Source organism: Phyllobates terribilis, unplaced genomic scaffold (assembly GCF_046119375.1).
Source record: "Phyllobates terribilis strain yellow unplaced genomic scaffold, ASM4611937v1 Scaffold_5__5_contigs__length_657084704, whole genome shotgun sequence".
Classification (NCBI taxonomy): domain Eukaryota; kingdom Metazoa; phylum Chordata; class Amphibia; order Anura; family Dendrobatidae; genus Phyllobates; species Phyllobates terribilis.
The window spans coordinates 201,230,332-201,252,648 of NW_027362765.1; the positions used below are offsets into that span (position 1 = coordinate 201,230,332).

Sequence of the window (22,317 nt, forward strand, 5' to 3'; positions counted from 1 at the left end):
CATGTCAATTTCTCTTGCTTGGTATGCTGAGTTTTATCTGCAGATCTTCCAGACTTGCATTAGATGTGGAAAATTCGCAGGTAAAAAAAAAAATGCATATAAACCACACATGACTGTATCAATAAAGTTTTGTCTAAGCCAAATACCAAAAAGTATCAAAAACAAAGCAGCTTTAAACAAATGACAGCGTCAAAAACGTACTGAAGAACGCAAATAAGTTGTCATAACAGATGCAGAAATGGTGCTGAAATTTTACATCAAAAACTCATCGTGGAAATGTAACCTGGTTCCTATAGTTTTGCATTGTGACGGCGTTTAGAATTTTGTGCCACTGGGTGCAAGATGCCCGTGACTCACTTGCCACAGACTTTATCACATGCGACTGCGATTTCTTTGTGATTTGGCCGTTTATTTATTTTTTTGTTACTGCAAAATGACAACTCTAAAATAGTCGCACGACAGCGAGTTGCACAGATGCGACACTTTAGGAGTTAAAAAAAAAAAAAAACATAACATTTTTAAATGTGGGTCTCTGCAGCTTTTACCTTGGTTTGTAGTGTAAAGCCTGTGTTATAGGGCTGTGCAGTAAAGCTGCCATTCACATTCACTGCTGTGCCGGATGCCTGCGGCAGAGTGCAGGAGGGTGTAGCCACGGTGTGACTGACAGTGCAATCACCCATTTCTGTCTGGCCACCAGAATCCGCCTCTTCCAGAGAGGAAGGTGCCTCACCCCTTGCACAAGCAGCAGTGTGGTAGAGCTGTACAATTTCTGGCAGTAAGGTAAGAAAACTCATTGGAAACGTTTTACAATCTGATTCCCAGTCTAATGATCTCTGCATTGTGTTACATGGTGTTGGCTTACATAGGACTGCAGCCCCCCCCCCTTGCAGACTTTCATGAATCCTCCTCTTTTTGGACTGGTTTCTTGTTCTGCTTTGTTTACTTAAATCTATTGCTACAGTCTGATATATGGAGTTTTGTTTGTCTCCAGCTGTAACATTCTTTCTTGTTTGCATTGTAATTAAATTGCCAATTAATACAGCTCATTAACAATCGTGGGCCACATTACCGATTACTATTGGTGCTGCTGGAGAACTCTCCTGTAAGTCGCACCTTGTCTTTGGCACAAGTCAGACTTTTTATTTGTGACCAAGAAGAGATGTGAGACTCCTCTCAAAAGTGTCTAGAAAGGGGGTGTCGTAAAATGCTTCTAGCCAGCAGAGTATAGGAAGTAAGATCTAACTTTTACTCCTATCCGTTAAAATAATTCAGTCACTACTCCAAAATCTAGCGCATATTATGTCGCACCAAGTCATTCATCAGCATACTAAATATAATGACTCCTTAGCAAAAGCGTGAATCAACGTGGAGTAATGTATCACAGGAATTCAGAAATGGAGACTATCCATCTGTAGTACAAAGGTATGAGGGCATCAGGAGTTCCCCAGCGGTCTCTTTAGGTTAAGTTTCCACGATCCGCTTTTGATGCTGTGTCAAAAATGCAGTGTCTTAAGCAGTGTTCACACGTTGTGTTTTTGCTGCGTTTTTATGCAGATTAAAAGATGCTTTTTATAGTACCAGCAAACGCTATGAGATTACAGAAATCTCATCCAAACGCTTTTTTAAAAATTTTTTTTTTCCTGACTGCATTGGAAAACCACTGCTTTTTTGAAAACTGCAGCATATCCATTGGTTACGTTACCAAGATGAGCTTTTGGTGTGCTTTTGACAGGGCTGTGGAGGTGGCGTCGGAATAAAATGGACCAACTCCTAAAATATATAATAAATTGGGTACAGTACTACAATGCAGTTTGTGCTGTAAATGTTTTCATAAGAATTTGGGAAAGTTATGAAGTGTCCTATAAATATCTTTTCTATTCCTGATCTAAGGGTCTCGGCTTTTAGTTGAGATTAATCTGTGCTGCACTTTACGTACATGCTCAGTAGTGAGGCAGTGCTGTGGAGTCCGTATAGACTGGACCAACTCCGAAAATATATAATAAATTGGGTACAGTAGTACAATGTGCTGTAAATGTTTTCATAAGAATTTGGGAAAGTTATGAAATGTTCTATAAATGTCTGTTCTGTTCCTGATCTAAGGATCTCGGCTGTTAGTTGAGATGAATCTGTGCTGCACTTTATGTACACGCTCAGTAGTGAGGCAGGGCTGTGGAGTCAGTGGTTTGGTTTACCGACTCCACAGCCCTGGTTGCAGAATTTCTGTACCTATTATTTAACCTGGGTTACTTGCGGTTTTTATTGTGTTTTTTTGCTTTGACAAAATGTTATTGACCTTCTCGGGTGCAGATTACATGCGTTTTTAAAGCGCTTCCGCTGCAGAAACGCCCTAAAAACGCGTGTGTTTGGTTTTTTTTTTGTGTTTTTTTTTTATCTGTGGATCTTCCTCGTCTAATACTAGTCTTTGGGAAAATTCGCACATAAAACTCTGCGTACCCGCAAGAGAAATTGACATGCACCGCAGGTCAGTTTGTCACATAAAAAAAAAAGCACAGTGGGCATGAGATCGCTCTATAAATCCCATTCACGTAGCTAGGACATGTACAACTCTGCATCTTTGTCATAGCAAAAATATGAAGTGTCAAAAAAGCACGAAAAGCTCATTGTGGGAACGTAGCTTAAAGGGGTTGTCCAGTACTTTTACGTTGATGCCCTCTCCGTAGGATAACACCCTGCCGATCGGCTGTTATCGGTGGCGGCGGGACCCCGCTGATCGCGTGTGGGATCCTGCGGATAGGGCATCAATGTAAAAGTAGTGGACAACTTCTTTAAGTTCCAGCAAAGGAGATTGGATTAATAGAAATCTCATGCACACTGGGCTTTTTTTTTTCTTTTCTTTAATGCGTGTTTGCAATCCACAACACACCAGTTTCTCCTGAGGGTACACAAAGTTTTAGAATTTAGCATTAGAAAATGCTAAAATGCGTTTGAGTGTTTCAGCTGCGGATATGCACTAAACGTTTGTAAACCGCACTTAACTGTATCAAAGTTTTGTCAAAGCCAAATACCAGCAATTATCAAAAGCAAAGTAGTTTTATTGAAAGAATGATACACCAAAAAGAGACAAAAAACGGAGTATCTAAAACGCAATCAAAACAAAACTCAAGTAACCCAATTTATTTAATGGCTGCAGAAAATCTGCAACATCAAAAACTCCCCAAATACTCATTATGGGAATGTAGCACCAAATAATATCGGGGAGGGAGGGGTGGGGAGCGGCATTATTGAGATGCCCTGCCTGAGCTAGCTACCCCAGAGTCTTAAGTCAGTCTCAAATGTGACAATTTTTCCAAATTTTTTTGTGTAAAGATTCACCAGGGGAACTATTTTAGGGAATGGCTTGTTTAGCATTAATGAAGCAGGAATACTTGCTGCACTGAGACTGATGATTTAACGGGTAATACATGCCTGACCTATATTAATCTTTAATTGTTAGTAATAAAGGTTATATTTGACTTCTCACACTTTGCCGGCTGTATTGATCAATCAGTGAGTTGTATGTGTTGACAGTTTTGGTGAAGTATGAATTATACATTGATTTGATTGATTATATAGTCTTAGGCTTCGTAAGTCTTGGGCATAAAATGCTCACCAAAAACTCATTGTGGGAACGTGGACTTAAACTGCACCAACTTTATTATTGCATTTCACCAGTGGGTGCCAAGCTAACAGTCAGATGGACCCCGTATAACTTACTGGGACCTCTTTGCCTCCATTTAAACTACTTTTTTTTTGTGTGTTTTGACTGACCTAAATGGTACAGACAAACCAAAAGAATAAAAGGACTAAAGAAAAATGTAACTTTCTTTATACCAGGGTAATGCCTGAATATTTGTGTTTTAGTAAAATATTTCGGGAATGTTCGGCAGCCTGCTCAGGAGAGAAAGGCATTCTGCTCCTCCGAAAATAGACAGTCTTGGTAAATTCCCAATCCTCAGGACCTTTTACTTGTCTGTATCAAATTAATACTTGCGCACAATATAATTACAAAGACACTTTCACAGTTTAGTGTTAGAAAACACATTTGAGTATTGCTGTGATTTGGTCTTTACATTGTTTTCTGAAAATCACGTTGGGGAAAAACCATAATAAAATGTGGAAAAGTAATTACCAATGGACTTGGTATTTTTTTAATTGTTTCTGTTCCTTTACATTTTTAAGATATGGCCCCCTCTTCCCCTGTATGTGAATTTAGGTTTATTCAAGAAGACTTTCCTAGGGAAGAGTTTAGGACCACTTGGCTAACTAGTAGATTTGCATACAGGAAATACAGATATTGGCCATATCTCAGTAAGGCTAAGGTCACACAAGTATATTAACCTCTTCACAGCATTTGGTGTAAACCTACGTCATATGTCGTGTCCTCAACTTTTATCTGGGCTCCGGTTCAGCATCTTTCCCTGCACATGACGGCTGACTTAATCAGCTGTCATGTTTCTTTAACAGCCGCAGTTGAATTTTAGCTCCACCCACATCTCTTAAGTTTAAATGCCTCTGTCAATCTGTGACAGCAGAATTTAACATTCACTAGCCGCTCGTGACTCGACCCCAGGGCCGTGGGGTACTCCGCAGCCGGGCCTTATGGCTGCTTGCGGGGGATATCACGGTGGCTGGCCCGGTCCGTGACCCAGGGCGGTCAGTGCAATAAGGGGGGGGTATTTATAGGGGATTTGTCGTGATGCCACCTGTGGTGCCTGGTGAGGATCACCAGCGCTGCGACAGTCCACTAAGGCAGGTGTTAGGGCAACTTGAGATGGAACGGCTCCCCACAAGTGGAGCAGGCCTCAGGGCAGTGTAAATGAATGGAGGCATGCTGGGTGTAGTAGTGCAGGGAGGGAAATGGCGCCAGCGAAAGAAAGGGACGAAGGCAGTACAGTTCTGTCATCCAAGATTTACTCACCGTTCTTAGACAGTCCACAGGTGCACTGTACTGGTGCAAGCCTCCCGCGTCGCGCTGCGTTCACCGGGCAGGGGTTCAGTCCTTCCTCAGGCAGCTCGGGTGTACCTGGCAGAACCCCACTTTCTTATGTGCCTCTCTAGACCGACTTCACGCTGGGTCTTACTCCCTCCTGCCCTGCGCTTCCCACTGTGAATCCTGTTCGGGTGCTGTGAGGTCCCCCCTGTCCGTCGGAGTTGCACAGACCTGCTTGACCTTACTTGGATTGGAGTTGGGTTTTGGCTTCTGGCTATAGAAGTCAGAAGACTCCGTTTTTTCCAGCCGAGGCTTGAAGCTGCACGACTGGGCCAGGGGACGGTCCTCTTCTTGCGGCCTAGATCCTCCTGACGCTTGGCAGGTTCGGGGTGTACGGGTGCCGCCTGCACTCGCCGTACCCCCTAGGATTCCTTTTGCAGAACGGAGTTTACTCCCTGCTCCCCTCCTGGGCCTCTGTCCTAGGCCCTTGTAGTGGAGCAGAGCTCTTACAGAGACTCTGCTCCCAGACTGTTCCACTGAACTGTACTGTCCTGACTCCCTTAAACTAAGAAGGCTTCCCTTTTTATATCTTTACTGTATGAGTGCTCCCCTAAACTACTTCCTACACCCACACCCACTACTGGTTCCCCCTACCTTTGGGTCCCCCCCCCACTCCAGCCAGGGGCAGTTCTCAGCAGAAAACTACATTGTGTCTTGCCCCTCCTGATGGCCTGGAGCAGTGTAGTGTTGGATGTAGGTGTTGGGGTTCCGTGCAGCACTCCCTCCTTACCTGAGAGAAGGGAAACACCACACCTCGGGGTGAGGTGCAGTACCTCTGTGGCGACCGAATCCTCAGGGGCGCCACATTAGCGCATCACAAATACCGGCCTTCGGCGCCCCTGTCATGTGATCGGGGGGTGTGGATGGATTCTCATGACAGCCGGGGGTCTGCAGAAGAAATTAATCAGATCGGTAAACTGTGTAATGAGTAAAGGAATCAAAACACAAGTTTGTTTTTTTTTGGCCGCCGAGACATTGCAATAAGAGGCAATCAAACTGTGGCACCCCAGGGGTCCGGTTGCCACAATGGCATTGCCTCCTTCAAAAGAGGTAATGCCATGCCTGGAAGCAAGCAGGGGTCCCCTAGTCAGGTATACTAAACATGCAATACTTTCCTGGCTCCAGACCAGCAAGGGGAGCACCTCCCCTTGGCAACTGGGATCTGGGGGCGGGGTTAGTTAGACTTAGTGTGAGGAGTTGAAGCGAGGACGTCGAGGAGAGAGGAGCTGGGGACTGGAGCTACGCGGCAGCTCACCCCAGAATCACCAGCACAGAAGAACCGGACACCGGTGTCCGAGGCTGTGGGGCACCGAAGGCCCAGCAGTAGAAACCGGAGGGCGGGAGATTGCAGGTCTCCTGGCCCCATCAGATGCCCGGAGGCTCAGCAGCACCGCAGGGTCCAGCACTGCCACGTTGGAGCGACGCGCCAGCAAGGCCCGAGCTGCCTGCCATACGGGTGAGCACAGAAACGCCGCACTCGGGGACGAGGGCCACCGCACCGCTACAAGTAGCAGGGCCAAAGAGTTTAGTGAAAAGGGAAGGCCTCCAACTTCACCTGGCCAGGAGGATTCTTTACTTGCTTCCAGGCTGCCCAGACTTCCACTTCTAGCCAGTACCCTAGTCCTGGCTTGTTTAATCAGCACCAGTAAAGACCCTGGGACTGCACTTCCTTGTCTCTGTGTTTCTTGCTGCGCCATCAACCCCTGCACTACAACGCCCAGCACAACCTGCAATATCATCTACACTGCCCTGGAGCTAGCTCTTCCTGTGGAGAGCCACACCATCCCTGCTGCAGTAACATCAGCTTCAGAGGACTGCTCCGCAGCGGCGGCTCCCTTTAGCTGCATTCCACAGGTGGCGTCACAAACTCTAGAAATCCCCTATACATAAACCCTTTTATTGACTGCCCTGGGTCACGGACCGGGTCACCGCCACTGTGACATCTCCCCAGCATCTACCAGCCCGGCACCGGGTACCCCATAGCCCAGGGGGCGCGTCAAAAACATCGTATCTACCCCAAAATGGTACCAATAAAAAGGTCAGCTAATGGCGCAAAAAAATAAGCTGGGGACTGGAGCTACGCGGCAGCTCACCCCAGAATCACCAGCACAGAAGAACCGGACACCGGTGTCCGAGGCTGTGGGGCACCGAAGGCCCAGCAGTAGAAACCGGAGGGCGGGAGATTGCAGGTCTCCTGGCCCCATCAGATGCCCGGAGGCTCAGCAGCACCGCAGGGTCCAGCACTGCCACGTTGGAGCGACGCGCCAGCAAGGCCCGAGCTGCCTGCCATACGGGTGAGCACAGAAACGCCGCACTCGGGGACGAGGGCCACCGCACCGCTACAAGTAGCAGGGCCAAAGAGTTTAGTGAAAAGGGAAGGCCTCCAACTTCACCTGGCCAGGAGGATTCTTTACTTGCTTCCAGGCTGCCCAGACTTCCACTTCTAGCCAGTACCCTAGTCCTGGCTTGTTTAATCAGCACCAGTAAAGACCCTGGGACTGCACTTCCTTGTCTCTGTGTTTCTTGCTGCGCCATCAACCCCTGCACTACAACGCCCAGCACAACCTGCAATATCATCTACACTGCCCTGGAGCTAGCTCTTCCTGTGGAGAGCCACACCATCCCTGCTGCAGTAACATCAGCTTCAGAGGACTGCTCCGCAGCGGCGGCTCCCTTTAGCTGCATTCCACAGGTGGCGTCACAAACTCTAGAAATCCCCTATACATAAACCCTTTTATTGACTGCCCTGGGTCACGGACCGGGTCACCGCCACTGTGACATCTCCCCAGCATCTACCAGCCCGGCACCGGGTACCCCATAGCCCAGGGGGCGCGTCAAAAACATCGTATCTACCCCAAAATGGTACCAATAAAAAGGTCAGCTAATGGCGCAAAAAAATAAGCCTTCACCCAGTCTTCAGTTTTGAAAAAATGAAACTGCTACTGGTCTCGGAAAATGGTGAGAAACATAAACTTTTCATACAAATTTTGTAATTTTCTTTTCACCACTTAAATAAAAAAATAAACTATACATTTTTGGCATCTGCGTACTCGTACTGACCTGGGGAATCAAATTGCCAGGTCAGTTTTACCTTATAATGAACATGGTAAATAAAATTTTCATCCTGAAAGAATTGACTATTTTTTTCTTTTATCTGTACATCCATTATTTCCAGTATGGCATTCATGTAACATTGTTTTTAAAACATCAATAATTAAAAAATTGTGCAAGACCAAATACAGTTTCCTTTGCTAATAAATAGTTTGGATCGATTAAAAAAGACTGCTTCTGTATGGCATAGTATTGTTTTCTTTTTTTTTTTGTGTGCACCCATTGACATATATAGCCAGTTTTATCTGAAAAACATATCAGACTTGTGCATGCTGCGATTTTTCTTTTTTTTTTTTTTCTTTTTCACAGAATACTAGGTACACTTCAGTGCTTTCCGTCTGTTAAAAAAAAATGGATTCAACAGGTGCTGTATTCCATATTCTTATAGTGCAGGTCACAAGTAGACGTGTTTATATGGCTTTATACTAACATTTAAAGGGAAACTGTCACAAGAAAAAAAAAACCCTGTTAATCTGCAGGTTAATAGCGTTATTATGCTGACTGGCGCCTGGACGCAGCCTGACGCTTCGGGAAGAAAATTAACTTTTATTTTCCTCGGCAATGTTCCCGTTTCAGTCACGGGGCGGGGCAGTTGCTGGTTCAGTCATCGCTCTGAGAATACAGAGCGGCAGCTGTAACCGCGCCCCTGTCCCTGACTGACAGCCGGCCCCAATGCCAGGGGCATGGTTATAGCCGCCGCTCTGTATTCTCAGAGCAGTGACTGAACCAGTGACAGCGCCGCCTGCGTGACTGAAACCGTGCCCCTGGCCCTGATTGACACTGGCTCTTCTTTGGGGCCGGCTGTCAGTCTGTGTCGGGGGTGCGATTACAGCCGCCTTTCTGTATACTCGGAGCAGTGACTGAACAAGTGGCGCCCCTATGACTCAAACCGAATGCTGGCTGGGAGAATAAAGTTCATTTTCTCCCCAGAGCGTTCGGCTATGTGCAGATGCCGGGCAGCATAATGACGCTATAGACTTGAAGGTTAACCCCATATCTGCATGTTGATAGCTTTTTTTTCTGGTAACAGGTTCCCTTTAAGCCTTTCATGCACTTTAGCTGGTGGACAAATGTTTAGTAGGCAAAAAACTTTAATCCTAACTCCTCTTAAACCATCCTCCGGATGAGCCACATGTGCACATCTATTGTCATAGGGAGGAGAATTATTTCAGAAAATATGCAAAATATAATGAGGTGCTTTTGGATTGTTGTGTAGCGGCTAGCCAGTATATGGCTGTAGTATCTCCAGAACACGACAATGGGATTGCGTTCTAATGTTAAGCAGCTGCTACAGAATAATGCTAAAATACTACATGGTGCAAGATAGAAGAACCTGAGGGCAAGATTCAGGCGGGTTCTGAAAGCATGTTTGACCAAATACTAATGATTTCTTCAGTGCATGTCCTGTCATGTTGCAATAGCTTCCCACATTGGAGTAGGCCTCGGTGTACTGTACAAGTAATCTGTGTGGAAACCTGCCAGTCAGTGTTCAGTTTTCCTATATCGCCACCACAGGAGAAATTGGGCATTGCACAGTAGGCCTTCACATCAGTGAGTCGGAGACATCATACAGGACAAGTCCTCCAGAGCGAGGGACATTTTCCTCTCATCGTCCCAGAGCACTGAGCAGAATAAGGGAGCTGTCATTATCTCAGAATTGACAACCAGCACATGCTCCATAGAGCAGTGACTAGCCCAGCCCCTGAAACGGACGTCACTGATGACCCTTCGTTTCAGGGTGGGGGCAGTGACTGCAGCCCCTTCCCCCTGATGACGTCCCATTTCAGTATCCCAGCATGCACTGGGGGTTCACAAACGAAGCATCATCAAAATGGAAATGCGTAAAGGTAAACGAAGCACTTAGATTAGCGAGGGAACGGTAGGGACTTTTTAATTAAACCATATTAGAAAAACTATTCTATTATTAAAATAAATAGAAATTTGATAAATCATTATTAGTTTCGACCCACGACTGTAATAATATTTTCACTGTTTTGCCATTTTGTAAAGTGACTTCTGAGCAGAACAGGCAACTGAGTACCCAGAATCTGCTGTCAAAACTGAATCCTTTTTTTATTTTTTTTTTCCTTCTCTATTGTAATAAAAGTAAAGTAACAGGAATGCAGAGTAGTCAAACCTGTATTCCAATGCTCTTTACTGAGAAACTGTGTTTGTTACAAGTGCAGTGAGGGTTGTGACAATGTGAGATACCTAGTAATAGTAGCTAATATAATAAATGCACGGCCAGAAGGCACTTGCGAAATGATTGGCCAACAATTCCGTAGGTTCTTACACATTGTAGCACACAGTTTCACATTAGCATAATACTTTATTCCATGCATGAACCAGCTTTGCCAGAAACTGCCTTTCAATTATAAACCAGTTTCTACTGATGCCATGGGATATAAGAGCCCTTACCATGTCTACTAGAACCATCAAGTGGAAGATACAACCTCTTAAGGTGCTCATGCAGCTTACAGAAGTTGTCCACTACTTTTACATTGATGCCCTATCCGTAGGCACCTCCACCCCCCCCCCCCTGCTGATCAGCTGTTATCGGTGCGGGCGGCAGTCACAATTTGAATGGGAGGCGGATGTGCAGTACACCACGGCGGCCACTACCACTTGACGGCGGAGCCCCGCAGGCGAGCACTTCCGGCAGCTGCCAGCACCAATAACAGCTAATCGGCGAGGGTGCCGCGTGCGGGACCCCAGCCGATCATACATTGATGTGCAGTTTACATACGTTTAGTGCATTTACGCAGCTGAAACACTCAAGCGCATTTTCTAATGCCAAATTCTAAAATTCCTTGTACCCTCAGGAGAAATTGACGTGTTGCGGATTTCAAACACGCATTAAAGAAAAGAAGAAAAAAAAAAAAAAGCCCATTGTGCATGAAATTTCTATTGATCCAATCCCCTTTGCTGGAACTTAAAGGGGTTGTCCACTACTTTACATTGATGCCCTATCCATAGGATAGGGCATCAGTGCATGATCGGCCGGGGTCCCACCGCCACCGATATCAGCTGATCAGCGGGGATGCCGATCCTACGGATAGGGCATCAATGTAAAAGTAGTGGACAACCCCTTTAAATACGTGTTGGCCAAGCAGTTAGATCTCTCAACTCCACCCACAGTAGGATTTTAATTTGTCCTCTATGGGCAGAGCAGAGGAAGGCGCTGCTTAGCACCTCCTAATATCGGCTTTTATAGTTACAAATCAATCCCTACACCCCCCACCTCCATCTGAGAGTCAGGAAGCCCCCATATACACATTAGGCTCCCTTCACACGTCCGCTTAAAAAAACATGCACGTAAGACGGTCCGTTTTTACTATCTGTGTGGTTTTCTGTTGGCCATCCGTGTGTACCAATCGTATGCTGCCCATGTGACACATACCAGAATAAAATGTGTTCAAGAAATTACTCATTTTTATGTGTTAAAGATGTACAAAGTGCAAGCTAAAGTATTGCTAGTATTAATCATATTACTTTTACTCTGAGTCTCTGAGACGGAAGAGTTTGGGAATATAAACTCATGGTGACCTTTGACACCTTCAGAGCAGGAATGAATGTGTCTCATGGATTTATGTCATTCTACATCAGCTAAGGAATGTGATCCTCAGAACTGTGGGGTCATCACAACCCAGGACCAGACCTTAAGCCCCCGTCACACTAAGCGAGATCGCGGCTGAGTCACAAATTTTGTGACGCAACAGCGACCTCCGCAGCGATTTCGCTACGTTTGACACGTAGCAGCGACCAGGCCCCTGCTGGGAGATCGCTGGTCGTGTCGAAATGGCCTGGACCATTTTTTGATCGTTGAGGTCCCGCTGGGTAGCATGCATCGGTGTGTTTGACACCTTACCAACGACCTCGTTGGCGACTCAGAACTGTGACACATAGGCATGCATTCGCGTTGCATCGTTATACAGGTCGCTGTATCGTTGAGAAGATCTGACTGTTTGACTTTTCAATAGCGACGCAGCAACGATCCCTGCCAGGTCGTATCGTTGTCTGGATCGCTGTAGTATCACTAAGTGTGACCGTACCTTTAGTCACAGGACAATAAAACTTTCACACTCCTTATCTATGATCTGCTCCAATGTTTACAGCCAGAATTTTCTCTCCCTCTCTCCTATAGTAATAGCTCTGCTTTACTTCACCTGTCTCATCTATTACATTATTTCTGTGTCCCATTGTGTATAAATATGTGACTCTTCAGATTTTGTGCTATACTATGCCCGATGAAGAGACCTGAGTAGTCTCGAAAACTTGCAACTTGTTAACATCTTTTCAGTTAGCCATTAAAGGGTATCAACCACTGAGGACTCTCAAATCTAAATATTTTTCTATCTACTGGCTAACACAGTACAAAAATATCTATTTTCCCTAGTCCCATCGGAGAAACCCAAAATATGATGGCACATCGTGTCACTGTGACTCTGTAGCACTTTACTTTAGTGGAATTCATGTACCACTGTGCTACCTCCTGAATAACAAAAGCCTGCAAATGAGAATTGTGAGCGTAAACGGGTTATGGGCAAGGATGTTTTTTTCATACTCCACTCAATATTTAGGAGATGCAAAGATTAAGGGTCACAGTGCACAGAATTGTTGCATTTATTTCTCCATCTGAAAATCCTTCACACATGTGCCGTATGTGGATATGCAATTATATTCTTGTATCCATCTGAGGGTACGTGAACATGATCTGTAATTGCATTAGATTGGACTCAGCGCACTTGCTCTGTGTGCAATCCGCAGCGGCCAGATGTTACAGGATAGTGGATGGGATTTCAAGACATCCCATGCCCACTATGCGTCTCCGTGCGTCTGTGGCTGACCCGTGGACACAGACATGCGGCGCGTCTTTCCAGACCGCAGCATGTAAATTTCTCTTGCGGAGACTCTAGAAATTCTGTCAGTGCAATGTGTAGGATTCGGTGAATCCGCATGGTTCAATGAACACATGCGGATTCACCTGCGTGCAGCGCTTTGGACGCTGCATAAAGTATGCTTCATTCAAAGCACTGCCAATACTGACCGTGTGCACATACCCTAAGACTGCATACAAATTTTTTTTCCTGTCTCCTAATGTAGTTACAAACTTATACTTGTGTAGATAATGTGAGTCCTTTACAGGAAGTGGTAACACATTCATTTTCGAGATTTGGCACAGCTTCTAAGAAATGTATCCACAGACCTCAATTAAAGCTCTAATAATCATGTTATATTAATATTAAAGTCCTTGAGTAGTTCTCTGGTAAGATGCTAATTCTATTCATAATAGACAACAGTAATAACAATTTCTGGAAATGTTAGGGTTACCATTCCATTTCCCAGACTCCTAAAAACTACATTTGATTAAAGGGAACCTGTCAGGTCCCACATGCCCTCCAACCCAGCAGCATTCACATATGTCTGACTAAATTCCCTGCTTAACCAGCCTTGTATAATGTTCTTCAGTTAAACTAATTAGAAGTGGACAGAATATGCCTCAACCTGTGGTGGACACAGACAGAAAAGGGCCCCTGTGCAAGAACAATATTTGGGCCCTTTGCAGTAGCTCCTCATTCTGTACAATACCATCTGCGTTGGAGATGGAAGTGGCCCTCTTACCCAGGGCTGTGGAGTCTGAGTCAGTATAAAATGGACCAACTCCGACTCCTAAAATATATAATAAATTGGGTACAGTAGTTCAATGCAGTTTGTGGGGAATATTTTTTCATAAGAATTTGGGAAAGTTATGAAATGTCCTATTCCTAGACTTTTAGCTGAGATGAATCTGTGCTACAGTAAATTTATCACTTAAACATGAGCCATGTATGTCGGAGTCGGTGTCATGGAAATTGAGGAGTCGGAGGTTTGGCTTACCGACTCCACAGCCCTGCTCTTATCCCCTGGGCCCTTGTGCGGCTGCACAGGTTGCACCAATGGTATGTCCGCCCCTGCCTCTAGCTAAAAGTAGAAAATAGAACTTTGTGATTATGGAGGCTGAAATGTAATCCAGTGATGTCTGCAGTTAAACCATTTGACTAACCTTTATAAACTACAAAGCTTTTTGACCGAATAGTCATGTTAAAAAAGTTGTCCACTACTTTTTAAGATTGCCTCAATGTATTAACCCTGTGACTATAAGACTTTCTGTAATTACCTTTGGTAGTCTTTATTGTCTGTGAGCGGCGCTATCCTTGGCCGCTCACAGGCATCACGTGACACCCCCCCCCCCTGGTGATGTCATGTCGAGTGAAGCGTGACGCACTCCCCCCTGATTGATGAGCTGGGGGCGGGGTTACCCTGTGTGTCACACCCAGCATCCACCGTGCCCCACTCCCAATGAATGCAGGAGAGGGAAAGCTTGTGGTGGATGCTGGGTGTGACACATGCGGGGTAACCCCAACCACAGCCCATCACTCACCGGGGAGCGCAGCACTGAGTCACGCCCAGCTGCAGCCGAAACTTGACGTGACATCAGCAGATGTCAGAGCCGGCTGCAGCCGTGGTCACGTGATGCCTGTGAGCCGCCAAGGATATCGCCGCTCGCAGGCAATAAAGACTACCAAAGGTATTTACAAAAAGTCTTATCACAGGGTGAATACATTGGGGGAATCGTAAAAAGTAGTGGACAACTAGATGCTAGAGCCGGGGTGCCTTACAGCCGAGCAGTTGTCACTGCTAATGTTATGTTGCAGAATATGATCTGATGTTCCCGTTCTCTGGAATCAGTCAGTGTAACTCTTCCTCTTCAATGTTTCTAGTCACCATTCGGCTATGTTCACACGTTGGGTTTTGCAGCGTATCTTGCTGCAGAATTTTATGCACATTTTCAGCTGCGTTTTGCAGTACCAGCAATGTGTATGAGAAACCAGAATACTCTGTTCACACATGTTGCTTTTTGTTTCCTGAGTATTTTCTGCCTTGCTTGCTTTTTTGGACAATAGAGCATGTCACTTCTTTCAGCGTTTTTTTTTCACCCATAGGAAGTATTGGTGCCAAAAAAATGCTGCAAAAATGCAGTTGAGTTTTTTTTTTTATGGCAAAATAGAATGGGATTCTTTTTTTTTTCACAGAACTTTATGTACATGCTTAAATAGAGACAGAAGGACAGTGAAAAAATGTTGCAAAAGTGCAGGAAAACCTGCATTTTTGACGCTGCTGTTTTCCTGCCAGAGAAAAATTGTCATCAGATTTAGCTGCAGAAATAAACAACGTGTGTGAACATAGCCATGGGGTATGTGCACACAATCAGGAGCCACTACGGGTTTGACGCTGTATGCTTATGCAGCGTCAAACCCGCAGCGTCCTGATGTTACAGCATAGTGGATGGGATCTCTAGAAATCTCATATCCGCTATGCGTATCTGGGCACCTGCGGATCACCCGCGGAAACAGACATGCGGCGCGTCTTTCAGACCCACAGCATGGCAATCTCTTGCGGGTCTGCATGTGGGCTTTCCGCATAGACCTAACCTCTGTGACGAAAGTTCGCAGGTGGAAAAAACAAAACAAAAACGCACATACCCTTAGTGCTCTTTCATCTGTGTACCTAATTGGGTCCGATAGTTTGTCTGCCTAAATGGAGTTTAGGGCTCCCCAGTAGAAGTGACTCTGGGTGACCACCCAATCGCTAGATGCAAATGTTGTTCAACTTAGAACTTTAGGACTTGGCATTCCCAGCACCATAACCTTTTCCATGGAAATGGTTATTAGAATGTTTGTTTTTAAATGCTACCATTTGGGGCACATATCATTGTTTGATTTACCTTCATTAAAGGGGCCAGCTACTTCCCACACACCCCCAAGTTCAAGATAATGACGAAAAATGGTGTAAAAATATCTTTTGATCCTTACTGTTTCTCTCCAAGAGATGCCTAGGTCCCCTGTAGCTTTTCTTGCTCTCTTCTCTAGAAGGGATGGCATGTGACCTCTGTTGTCAGTGATTGTTCTCCCACCAGAAGAGGACGCAAGGAGACTGGCAGGGACCTGGGGACTACTAGAAGAGAAATGGCAGCCACTTTTGCTACTTCCAATAGGTGGCACTAGAGTTCCTATTCTCCACCTCTCAACATGGAAAAACCCCTTTTTTATTTCTTTGTGAGGTGGAATCTGATGAAAGGGAATATAAAATCCCTTTTATTTATTTTTTAGTGGTGTCGCTCAAGGAAAAGGGGAAAGCTGCAAGGGTTCATTGTTGCCTGCATAAACTCATTATTGTACCGCTCTCCAGCCCTTCTGCAAACAATCTGCCACCTGTTACAGCACCTGCTGACGTTTTTATGCACTATAGTATGTTTTTGTGAATAGTTGGGACACTCTGCCTTGATTTATTGGCAGAAGTAATGGTGTTTTGCCACAGTTCTTCCATGAAGACCACTTCAAACCAAACTCCTCCGAACAGTAGATGTATGTAGCTGGGTCCCACTGGTTGCTGCCAACTCTGTGCTGATGGCACTGCTGGACATCTTCCAGTTTCAAAGAAAAGTAAGGCTATGTTCACATACGTTGGGTTTTGCAGCGTATTTTGCTGCAGAATTTTATGCAAATTTTCAGATGCGTTTTGCTTACCAGCAAAGTCTATGAGAAACCAGAATTCTCTGTTCACACATGTTGTGTTTTTTTTTTTTTTGCTGCGTATTTTGTGACTTGGTTGTGTTTTTGGAAAATGGTGCATGTCCCTTCTTTCAGCGCATTTGCAGCGTTTTTTCACCCATTGAAAGTGATGGGTGGTCAAAAAAATGCAGCAAAAAATGCACCAAAACCTGCATTTTTAACGCATCTGTTTTCCTGCCAGAGAAAAGTTATCAGCAGATTTGCTGCAGAAAAAACACAACGTGTGTGAACATAGCCTAAGCATGATGTGTCTTTAAATTCCTCCATTGGCGTTTCTCGAAATGCATTTTGAACCCACTTTGAAACCCCAGTCTACTTTAAAAATCTTTACCTGAGACATACCTTGCTAGTGCAGTATAACTACCCTGTGTCTTTCTGCTGTGTTTAGTCTTGCCATAGTGTATGACATGAAACTGTCTTCTATAACCTCACCTTTGATTCAGAGTTTGGCTGTTCATGGTTCCAGTTTTAAGCCTCCTGCACAGCTTTCAGTTAAGGACTATCCTTCAGCCTACATATGACATATCACTTGTTGGGTATAATTGGTTACTCATTCTCCTGACTATAATCCTGCAAAATCCCTTACTTTGTGCAAGAGTAGCTACAAGAATTGATGCTATTTTGAAGGCAAAGTAAGGGTCGCACCAAATTTTGATTTGATTTTGACTTCCCCCTTTGTTCATTCACTCATTTAATTGTATTTCATTAATTAATAAAAAAGTAAACGAAATATGTACTGTATATATAACTTTTTTTTAAGCATTTTTACTTTTGCGACATCTTCCCACACCTGACAATAAACAATAATGCCTCATAACCAAATATTAAGTCTGCTGCCTCAACAAATGCGTATGGGGAGTTCTAAGAAAGCGCAGACAATATACTACATATAAACGTGTGATTTATTAAATAATTACAAATAAAATACAAAATACTGAGGATAAGATTATAATACTGTACAAAAGAGAAAGCGGGCAAGACAGGAGGGCAAAACCATGGGAAACAATAAAGACTAAAATAAATACACAATAATGAGATTTATAAAGTCCATAGATCACACAGAATTGATATGTCTACATTTTTGTGGTTTCGTTGTAATATTTAATACATTGAAATATGTTCATATTAAGTATATTTTTCCACACTTGCCTGAAACTATTGCACTTGTATATGCAATCCTTACCTGTTTCATATGCTGACTCAAATAGGGTGTATTATTTCTTAGACTGCATGGAAATAATTTTAGGGGTCTCTAGGTGATGGCCTCCTCCACTTCTTATTAGCAGTTATTCAAAGTAAATGTGTCAGCCATCCTTTTCAGTAATGACTGCGTATAGAAGTTGCTTGGAGCTGCAGGATCCGCGGTTGCATAGTGCATAAAGCAGACATCCTGCCTCTAATAGTGGCTAGGGCCTATGGAAGAAGATGGGCCTGCTATGCAATATAGAAAAGTAGACTAGATATCATTGCTACAGTTGTTCGTTGCTCAGGGGCAGAGCTTAATGACAAACTATATGGAGAAAATTAAAATTCAGAGACTCCCTTGTTGGTTCAAGGGCCCAAAAACGATTCTCCGGGTTCCCGGTGGGCCAGTCAAAACCTGGGCTAATCTACCGTGTGAAAAAAAAAAAAAGTTTCCCTAACTCTAAGTATTGGAGTCACCAGTATGTGTATCCATGTGATTACATTTCTTTTCTGCAATTTTTGTGTCCATGTTGTAGATCTTTGATATAGCCAGTCCTTTAATTTACTAATTAAAATAGAGTGTACAAGACTGCTCTACTTTCAGTGGCACTGAGAAGAAGGGCATAACTTTGTACTTTTTGGGTCAAGAGGCTACTTTTTTAATGCATGACTATACACTCTTTAAGTTTTTCATTCACCGTGGTATCTAATATTGTCTAGGTATAAGATAATATAAATGTATTTATGACAGAGGGATAGAGAGATTTGGATCAAAAGCTGGAACTGTCGCATCAAAATAGGGACACATGGAAAAAAGGGACCATGGGCCCCTTCATTCTAAAGATTGTAGATTACAGCATAGACGTATGGGGATATAAAAAGAAAAAAAAAACAGCGATTCCTAATAACTTGTGAGAATTTGAAGTGATTATACTGTGTAATTTCAAAGACATACAGCAAGAAAAAGTGGTATGTATAATTAGACAGGGAGCATATAGATAAAAAATATCATAATTTTTTATTGAGTGAATACAGAACTAGACACAACATAGAAATTTAAAAACATTTAAAAAAGCATGATGCTTCAGTAGAAACCACAAAAAAAAGTATCACATATCAATATGTACCAGCATTAGCCAAAAAATGATGATAGTAAAACCTCCTATCCCAAAACTAAGATACCATAAATGGGTGTCTGAAACATTAAAGTGCATCTATCAGTGCAAATTAACCCGTGTCAGCCTCTATGCTCTCAAAATAAGCTACCAGTCTATCCTGGTTCTATTAAATTCAATAGAAAAACCCACAGGGGGGAGGCATCTAAAGAAATAAGCCCAAAAATAAAGGGAATGTAAATCCCTGGAGTTAGGAATAAATACATATTTTCCCCTGATGAAGCCACAGCGTTAGTGGCGATACGCGTGGGGTAATGGCCCTCCATTGATCCTCCCACCCTCTGCACACTGCGACAGCCCTACTTCTAACCCACAGGCTGGATTTTTGGAGGTATTTATGTGATACTTTTTTGTGGTTTCTACTGAAGCATCACGCTTTTTTAAATGTTTTTAAATTTCTATGTTGTGTCTAGTTCTGTATTCACTCAATAAAAATTATGATATTTTTAATCTATATGCTCCCTGTCTAATTATACATACCACTTTTTCTTGCTGTATGTCTTTGGTCTTGCCTTCAGGGTATGTGACGGGTTGAGCAAGCAACATTCATTGAATATTCATTGAACCTTTGGTGCCCTCCTTTTGTGTGTTTCTTCTAGTAATTCATATACTGTGTAATTTCAGGGGCACAGAACTAAAGAGGAACTTTTCCATCTTTCCTTCCAGTTTTTAATAATGAGCATGTTACAAATTCACACAAAGTAGAAATTTAAAGGTGAAGTTCTTTGTATTGATACATGAGGCCGTGCATGGAAATTACTGTAGCCCAGGGCCGGCCCGAACGTATAGGCGAACTAGGCGGCCGCCTAGGGCGCCGACCCTAAGGGGGCGCCAGAGAAAAAATAGAAAAAAATTATAAAAAATCTTTTCAAAAGGCAAAAAGTTTTAGGGATGGAAAGAAAAGTGTACATAATTTTTTTTTTTTTTTACCATAAATTTAAAAGAAAAACCGTTGAGCTTCAATTTACGCACGGAAAGGAGGCGCTAAACTACGGACATGAGTCGTTTGCATCGTCTGCTGACAGGTGTTTGATCCCGCGCATTTATTTTGCTCCTAAGTTTTCAAATGTTGGCAAAGCAAACAACCAAAAATGCACACACTACACTAAGGGGGCGCCCGAGAGAAAAAAATACGTATACTTAAAAGATAGGTGTACCATATGGCCTATTTATAGTAGTTTGGACTTTAGGTACTAGTTGGCGATTATATTGATAGATGTCATCAGCAGTCGATGCGGCTGGTGGGAGGAGTCTGTTTTGACGCATTGGCGTAGACTGCCTGGACTGCCAGTCAGGCCAGCTAAGGCAAGGGAGATAGTATCTACGTGTTTTGCATATCGGCGCGTGCGATTATAATATTTTCGAGGTATGTCTCTACTGTTTGCATGCTTTATCATGTGAGCCATTGCTGTTGTTTTGTAGATTCATTGTTCCATGAGGTTTCATGAATGCAAATAGAAAATAGGAGGTTTTTAGTAAATTTTTTGCCTAGGTTCTAAAGTGTTAGGCGCTGCGAGGTAGGTATATTGTTTTGATTTTCAAAATTATTGGAAACATTGGAAATTGTTAAAGAAATGTGTTTTTTGTCTTAAAAGTAAAATCGTATTATATAATGTTCAGATAATAATTTTAATCGGCGCGTTAACTTTTAGGTAAATGCTGTGTGTTGTAACGAGTCATGGCTGATAAGAAGAAAAAACTTTCGGGGTTTCAGAACCGTAAAAGAAAAGCTGAGGAGGAGAAATCGCTTTCAAAAATCAAAGGGTCATTTTTAAAATATCTAAGCAATAGAAATGAAGACGCGGAATTCCAAACGTTGGAACAACAGGCTTCTGTTGCCTCGGAAATATCGAATGTGGAAATAGAATTTGTTTCTCATACTGAAAATAGTGAACTACAACCATCAATATCTGGTGGTAGATCTGATCAAAGTACCAGTACTGACATGGAGGCTGGTACATCTATAGAAATACTACGCAAAGACTATTCGGACGATCCCGCTACGTGGACCGTAATCAATGATGACTTACGCCTAGATGTAGTAAAACTCGGCCCCACACAAGTTAAAGATTTCGATTTTCCTTTGGACACTAATCGTAGAAAATTTTCTTGTGTTTACTATAAACGTTGTCTTGTCAATGGTGAAAGTCTTGAACGCAATTGGCTAACGTATTCTATTCAGAAAAATTCAGTTTTTTGTTTTTGCTGCACGTTGTTTCCAGACTCATCACTTCAACTAGGAATCATCAAACGCTCAACCTTAGGTACTGATGGTGTAAATGACTGGAAAAACATATCTGCTATTTTAGCCAGCCACGAAAAAAGCAAAGATCACATGATTAGCTTTCAAAAATGGAAGGAACTCGAAAATAGACTTAAGATGAACAAGACCATTGACGAAGAACACTTACGCAAAATTGAAGAGCAAGAAAAATACTGGCATCAAATTTTAGAAAGGTTGATAGCTCTAGTAAGGGTACTAGGTACGCAAAACGTAGCGTTCCGTGGATCAAATGATGCATTGTTTGCATCTAATAATGGGAACTTTTTGAAATTTGTGGAGTATTTGGCTATGTTCGATCCCGTCATGTGTGAGCACATTCGGAAAATCTGGGACAAAGAGATTCATGCACATTATTTGGGAAAAACAATACAGAATGAGATGATTCAACTGCTAAGTAATGGTATTCAGGAAAAGATTCTTGACGATGTCAAAACTGCAAAATACTTTTCTTTAGTGCTGGATTGTACTTCTGACGTGTCTCATGTTGAACAAATGACTATCATTGTTCAGTTTGTTTCCACATCAGAAGACAAAAAGTTTGAAATTAAAGAGCACTTCTTGGGATTCATTCCTGTTTCTGATACAACTGGAGGTGGTTTGACAGCCGCTTTCTTGAACAAATTTGAAGAACTGTCGCTCTCTGTGGACAACTTACGAGGGCAAGGCTACGACAATGGGAGCAACATGAAGGGAAAAAACATTGGACTACAAAGACTAATTTTGGACATAAACCCACGTGCATTCTTTGTGCCTTGCAGCTCCCATTCTCTAAACTTAGTCGTCAATGATGCCGCTAAATGTTGTTATGGAGTGACAACTTTTTTTCCTGTTAGTTCAAAATCTCTACGTATTTTTCTCTTCGTCAACTCAGCGTTGGGAAGTACTCGTGCGTCATTTGCCATCTCGGACTCTAAAACCTCTAAGCGAAACAAGGTGGGAAAGTAGAATTGATGCTCTGGC

The 22,317-nt window shown here is 43.3% G+C and overlaps 1 protein-coding gene across 2 annotated transcripts in view; it reads left to right on the plus strand.

The window, feature by feature from the left end:
• The first annotated feature begins 623 nt into the window (after positions 1-623).
• The window catches only part of CPNE1 (copine 1), a 62,266-nt gene continuing 40,572 nt past the window's right edge, over positions 624-22,317 (plus strand). For both annotated transcript variants that reach the window (XM_073683717.1, XM_073683716.1), the window contains exon 1: positions 624-780. The gene's annotated coding sequence lies outside the window, so the exon portion shown is untranslated. The remainder of the gene's footprint in view (positions 781-22,317) is intronic.